The sequence below is a fragment of the Cylas formicarius genome, unplaced genomic scaffold, assembly GCF_029955315.1.
Source record: "Cylas formicarius isolate icCylForm1 unplaced genomic scaffold, icCylForm1.1 PGA_scaffold_8__14_contigs__length_24414737, whole genome shotgun sequence".
In the NCBI taxonomy this organism is placed as follows: domain Eukaryota; kingdom Metazoa; phylum Arthropoda; class Insecta; order Coleoptera; family Brentidae; genus Cylas; species Cylas formicarius.
In genome coordinates, this window is record NW_026844361.1 from 20847597 (window position 1) to 20855273 (window position 7677).

The following is a 7677-nucleotide window of genomic DNA, read 5'->3' on the forward strand; positions in this document are numbered from 1 at the left end:
ACGAAATCTATTTGATTTCTCACTATATGGCCATCACGATCGACTATTACTATACCGTTATTAGCGTGTAATTGTAACAGTAAAACTGGACGGACGTACAATTTAAATTTACAGCACAAAATTTAATATTCCTGGAAAGTGTTATATACAAAACTATTGTTAAAGACTAATAAGCGGTTTTGAATTATTTTTAATTACATGCCACTAGATATTATGCTTGAAATGACCTCCATTTGCTTTAAGAAATCGATGGATTTGCTGCATAACATTGGAAACTGTTGCCCTTTGAATTTCATTTGGATGAAGTTGTTGAAAAGCCTGTCTGACACGGCGTTCCGAATCTTCTTCCTATAAAAGCGCCCCAAAGGTAGGCTTCAATCGGTGTAATATCTGGCGAACCCGGTGGCCAATTCTTCTTGACTTACTCTATTTGTGCAATGAGCCGGAACTCCATCAAGTTAGTACCAACATCCGCAATGTAACACTAATGGCAAGTTGTATAAAAAATCTCTAACTGCTGTTCGTAAAATATCCAGATATTTTTCCTCGTTCGAATTCTCCATGTAGATAAAAAATTCTATTTTATTATCCACCATCAAACACGTCGTAACTAAATGTATTTTGAAATCGCTTTTCTCGTTCCCTTCTTCTTAGGTTTCGAAAATTTTCTTATACTTATACATTGTACGCGATAAGTTAATTCTCATACTATATTATGACAATTTAATAGGGAACCGCAACCAAAAATTCTAGTGTTTAGCTGTACGTGTTTCTTGCCAAATTTCGTAAAAAGCACCAGGAAGTTTCGTACATTCTAAAAATGTAATAATATAAAAAAAATAAAAAACGACAGGTGATATACGTTAAGAGTATATTTGGCAACACCGCATGGACAAAAATATTCTCATATTCACTTACATAAGTAACCAACAATGTAGGTTGAATAACCCTGTATAACACGTAAAAGCTATTTCAAATGCAAACCATATACATATCTTTCTTTATGAATAAGCTAAGGAAAATACAGATTTTTTTTACATACATTATATAATTTATTACAAAAAGATAAAATAAACGCGCGCGGTTGTGTGTGCGCAAATTAATGAATATGAGCCACAGCAGAAGGAGGAGGAGGCAGAAAAACTAAACTGCTACAACTAAAATGTATTAGGACGAACACCTTTGCTCCCATGGGCTGTTCATATAAAACATTCAATATATAATTTAAAAAGCTAATAAAAAGTTTGTATACCAAAATTTGTACGTTTCAAAAGAAAACTGACTCCTCACTGTAAAAGATCTTACCTAGACCAATTTTTATCTTTCCGATAAGTTAACTCATAACCGAATTGCAAAACATGTCTATTTTTAAAATCACAATATATCCAAAAATACAAGATAGGTGTGACATTTCTGTTTCTATCACCTTTCATTTCGATTGAGAGAGGACTCTGACTGACTTCTACTCTCAAAAATCAAACGATGCGTAATATTATATCGAAACATTTCCCAGATTTTAGAAAACTTTGTCGGCTAAGGTGCCTGCAAACTTTTTTTAGCAAGTAAATATTTCAGTGGGGACAAAGGGGGAACCCAAATGTCTAAACGCGAAAATCGATCAAACATTTATGGGATATTTTAAACATTTTTTTCACTGGGATAATAGAAAAGATGAACGTGAATATATTTTTTTAAATAAAACCCATGCCGGGTGATCGATGGTTTGATTTTTCAATTTTTTTTTATTATTCCTTACAAACATTTTGGTCAAGTTTGTCACATTTCACGTTGCCGTTTTTGTGATATTCTATAATTTCGGGACGCCATCGGAATTTTGATCGAATTGGGATTTATCATTTTATGTTCTGCTCGGTATACTTAAAGAGAACCCTGTATAAAGGGTGTTGTCGAAATTAAACGACAAAGATAAAAGTTTTTTCCGAATGAGGATTCCCAACTTTTTTTGAAAACCTGTAAAATAGTGGTAAAAATATAAAAAAAGTTTTATTGATAATGTGAACATAGAGCCAAAGAAATTGAGCAATTGAAATTAAAATAAAATTATAGTTATACCTACTTACAAAGAAAACTAATAAATTGCATTACGAAATATTGAACTGATAATACTCATATAAAAATTAAAAATATCTTTATTTTTTCCCTTTTTCTTCCTCTTCTCTGTTCAAGCTCTGTTTTTCTTTTCTTCTCTCGAACATTTCTATTATCTATTTCCTTAGAACTTCCATAACTCCTATATCCTCTATTTATTTCAATTCCTCACACTCTCTTGTTTTCACTAATACTTATTCTCTCTCTCTTCATTTTTTTTTGACGACATTGGTGGCACGCCACTGATTTCTATTAAAATAAAAATTATTCTCACAATCTTCAATCATTTCTAAAGAAATTTATTTTCTTGATTTTTTCAATCCGATGTGCGGTTATTGCTGCATTGTCATAACAATATCGTTAATATGACAGCATGCAAAGAAATTTACTTATAAGTGAAAACCGTGCGACAGACTAAAAAAAAGATGAAATCTGCTCATATATGAATGCAAATGTCATTATTTTTTTAAAATAAATCTGCACTGCACTGCACTGGTTAAACCGGGAACCTTTTTTTGTGAAAAATAAAATATCTATCCAAAACAAAATATCTAGTTTTTAGTTGCCAACTAGTGTGCTTAAAAAAAAATAAAAGACCGTTCTTTTTACTTTTACAGTTTTAATGTAATAACAACAGAATAATAACATATGATAACACATTTCATTTGAATACGATTCAATTTTTTAGAGTATTTTAATAAAACACATCGACAATTACTTAAGTAAGAAATAATAATAATAATAAATTTTTGCATGTTGTCATATTAATGTTATTGTTATGACGATGCAGGGAAGAGGTTTTTATTTTTTAAGCGAAAAACCGTTACGTCGGTTTGAAAAAGAAAATGAAGAAATAAAATGTCTTTAGAAATTATGTAAGAATAATTTTTATTTTAAGAAAAATCATTGGCGTACCATCGTGTCTGCCAAAATAGACATGTGAAATTCTGTACGCGTGCCACTGGTGAATTTGAAAAAAAATTGTGGCATAGTACGTATGTGCCAAGTTTCATTAAAATATCTAAAGTGGTATTACAGATATTAAAAAATATGATTTTTGAAGACTTTACCACCCATATCTCGAAAGTTAGGACGTTTAGGACATATGTTCATATAAAGTCCGCTTAATTATTGACATTCAAGAAAACACCCTTTATATTGAATATATTGATTATAAAGATTTAAGCCACAAATAAAAAATATATTTATTCAAATATTCAAATTGAGAAAATTAACTTTGAAGTTAGAGATGTGGAGTTAAAAGGTTGACTTCTAATTTTGAGACGCTCTGTATATGGTCAGCGACGTTCTCGCATCTGGATCGCATTGTTTCATTTGGTAAAAAGTGTGCGACCAAACGTGCCAGACGGAGCAAAATAAACACACAGCAGGCATTTTCATTGACTTAATTGGTAGGAATCGGGCTCGATAGCCTCTGGATCCCACCGGACGATAAGAAACGGCGTTATCTGGCGGTTAGATATTTGGACGGCCTTTTAACCCCGATACGGGACTGATACGACAAAATCTGGCGAGACGAGAGCTTTGGTTAGCATGCTTTTTGTAGAAAAAAAAATGCACTTGTAATTTCGGTTTGTTGTCTGCGGAAAACGACGATTCGGGGATACCCGGACGTGCGTGAAATTGCAGCGTACGGTCTGTCAGTGACGTCGGGCTATTTTTTCCACAACAACGCTTGGTTGTCGGGACAGCCTCTTTGCTGATTTTTTCTTTTTGAAATTGTATATTTTATTTTATTATTATGTTTTCTTAAAAAATTCAAAAAACTTTGAATATTTTTTTAACTGCGACATTTTTTAAACTACTTTAATGGTAATATACACTCTTATTAGATCGTTTTTATTATACACACAACAGTATGTTAAAATAAGGGAATTTAACGTTGGAAATGAGACAAGTGAGTAATGGTGTATGCAGGTGCGTGGCCTACACTTTTATTTGTTATACGTCTTAAATGGTATTTTATTAGTATACAGCGGTAATGATGAGGGTTAGAAGTAAATTCCGATTTGAATTTGTACACGACTGGTTATAATGTGACTAAAAAAAAAACAAATATAAACATATAAAAATAATAAAGAATAAAAATTAAAATAAAATAATATAAAATAAAAACATATTTTGATGAGAATATTAATTGCAATTATCATATGAATTATATATCTAGGTATACTACTACCAGTTACGCAGTTTTAATAGTTTTCTTTGAATTAAAATTAATTGTTTTGATATAACAAAGAGATAATAACGATAAAATACCTTGGATTGATGAGAAAATTAATTCGAATCATCATATTAATCATATATCTACCTATCTATATTTAGTACCAGTTACGCAAGTTTCGAATACAAATATTATGTTTAATATTTTATCAGGGCAATATTAGAACTAACAAAGGATTGTGTGTAATCCTATTTTTCCAGGATGCCAAGTTTATAATAATTCCGAAATGTCAAAAAATTTTGTTTATCTTTTTGGTAGCTTTGTTTGTTGTGCATTGATTAATTGTTTTCCTAAGGGTTTTATTTTTACTTTGTTTAGAAGATCTAAATTTGGTACACCATTGTTATGTATTTTGTTGTTAAAATATATATTTTCCACCATCATATTTATAACACTGGTTGGCAATGAAATCCTCCTTTAAAAAATTTTATGATAAACATAATGATTCAAATGTTTTGAATTTATCCCCGTTGGCCGATTTTTTCTATCATTGATATGATTTTTTTTTTATATTTAAAAAAAAAATTTTTTTCAATTTTTTCATTGGTCAACTTTACAAAAAGTAAATATACATACAAAATGAGTTTCAGAGAGTTGTAAGAGAAAGGAGGGAAGTGCCGAACGTGATTTTTATGGTAGTAAATATGCGCATGCGCAGTATTCATTGTGACACTACAACAGCTCAGCGAAAACTTGTCGTTTAATTGTTTACCTTTTATATCAAATATTTTGGTAAGTTTTGCATAAAGTTCATGTTCTCTACATTGGATTTAAGTATTTGATGTGAATAAATATAAAATAGAAGTTTGAAAGTTGTTTTAAAAATAATTTTATGTGATTTTAGGTTACAAAATGCCACGGACTTGTGAAAATTCCTCAGATTGTTTTTGCTACATTTGTGGGGAATACATAATAAAAACACAGCGACATGTCATGACCGATCTGGTTAAAACAGCTTATAAGCTATATTTTGGATTTTCTATCGATGAGCGAGATAAAAGTTGGTTGCCAAAAGTATGCTGCGATAGCTGCTCAAGAACGTTGAGAGGTTGGCTTGAAGAAAGTCACAAATCCATGCCGTTTTCAGTGCCAATGATTTGGAGTGAGCCTCAAAATCATGAGAATGATTGTTATTTCTGCACGACATCTACTCGAGGATTCTCGAAAAAAATAAATTATAATTTATACTTTAATAATATTGTTTTTTGATGAAATAAATATTAAATTAAAAACCTACGTGTGGTACTTATTTGTATATCAGATTCCGTGCTTAGAGCATAAAATAGGATGAATTCATGAATGAAAACAAGAAGGAGAGAAACAAATTTTTTTTTTGCAGACCAGTGTAATTAATTGTGATTATTAAGGTTATCCAAATTGTATGTTGAAAATATGTCAGTAGTTTATTTGAAAGACGACTTCTTGTGCGCCGACAAATCATCAACCGAGTGACATTTTACGTCCTTATAATACTATAATGGACCTTTTTAGGGTTCAAATCGTGTGAATACCACAATGACCGAAACAGGAAAGTTTTCGCATCAATTTCAGAAGCGGGTTCGCAAGAATTAACTCGTTTGGGGTTGCTGTAATTTTAATTCATTCTGTAAATTCTGTGAGCTGGGTTCTGTCCACCACTAAATCAGATCCGTTCAGACCATGGGGTATTAATTATTTCTTAAGATATAAAGTCCCAGAGAAAGAACTGCAACGCGTTTCCGTAATACGTAGTTGGGAACTATTTCGAGATTAAAAATGCCGCGCGCGGTGATTCAATCCCAAACAAGTCTTAAATCAGCCACGGAACGCGCTTGTGAAATCTGGCGGTCTTCGACGGACCGGAATCGAAAAAACGTCGACCTTTTGGTGTTTCCGAGTGTAGTTTCGGAACATTAATTTTAAAATTTTGTTTAGTGAACAGCGGAATCGACGTACTAGGTCAATTTGTTTAAAAAATTTAACTGTGGTGGTACACCATCCCATTTGGATTATCGAAGTCAACAATTTGGATTTTTCTGGAGGTAGCCGAATATCTGTTTCCTATTTCCTTTGTGACATATTTGATATATGACATGTATATCGTTAAATATTGGTTTTTACTGCTCCTCGTCCTTTTTATCTTTTGAGTATTCATGAAAAAAGTCAGATTAAATATTTTGAACTTTTTAAATCCAAATAAAACAAAATCCGCGTTAGACGGCCTTTCCTATTCATTTTTTCTTTTTGGTATTCAAAATTCACCTTTTGTCTAACGAGATATTTCTGCGATAGCGCTATTGAAAAATCGATGAATTTTCTACTTTGATTTCGGTTACAAGTTAAACAAAAGAAAAGATGATGGTCGGATTTTTCCGTAAAAAAAATTTAAAGGCTTTCGCGGGTGCATCGGGCGTACGGCGTTTGTTTTCGTCTCAATTTTGCTATCAATAACGTTATAGAGTGGCGCGAGTAATGACGAGCTCAGAGATGATAAATAATTGATGGCCTCTGTTCGGCCTGCCGGAAAAGAAGATCGCCCGGAAAACCGCCGACCGGAAAATCTGCGCCCCACTCGGTCGAGTCAGTAATTGATTTATTTATCTCGGACTTAATAGAATCCAGTCGCGGGTTGTGCCACATTTTTGCGTCGCGGTTTCTATTTCTAGGTTTCTCGTGATAAACTTTTAACAGTCGATAGCACAGCATTTACTCTTCTAATTTTTTTATCATAATTTTAAGACTTTCCTAATTTTTTTTGATAAAATTTTGTAAAATGTGAATGTGAAATTCGTTTTAGAGGTAAAGTAATTTACCGAAAATACGCATTCCCTGTTTGTTCCCTATGTTAGAAAATACTGAAGATGGATAGGCTAGTAGAGAATGCTATGCTATGATTCAAATGATTTTCTATCGACCACTTCTAATGGGTGTTTTTTTTTTCGTTGTATAGAACTTTATGTTGCCATTACTGTTCAAGATGGCGACCGATTTAACGGCTGTCAAGTGATTTATTCTCGGTTTGGTTTGGCAATTCATTATGACTAGACTCACGCTTGAACAACGCTTGCAAATAGTGCAATTTTATTTCGAAAATAATGGTTCTGTGCGGAATACGTATCGCGCACTACGTCGATTTTTTCGTCGACAAAATCGTCCATCAGAGCGGTTAATTCGATTAACCATGGAACGTTTTCGCACCACGTTTCCTCTTATTGATAACTCGCATCTCCAGAGACGCCGTACGGTGCGTACAGAAGAAGCTATTGCTGCTGTAGAGCGTAGCATTGAGGAAGACCCGAATGAGTCCACTTTATGGAAGATTTTGCGGAAGCATCTTGGTTTAC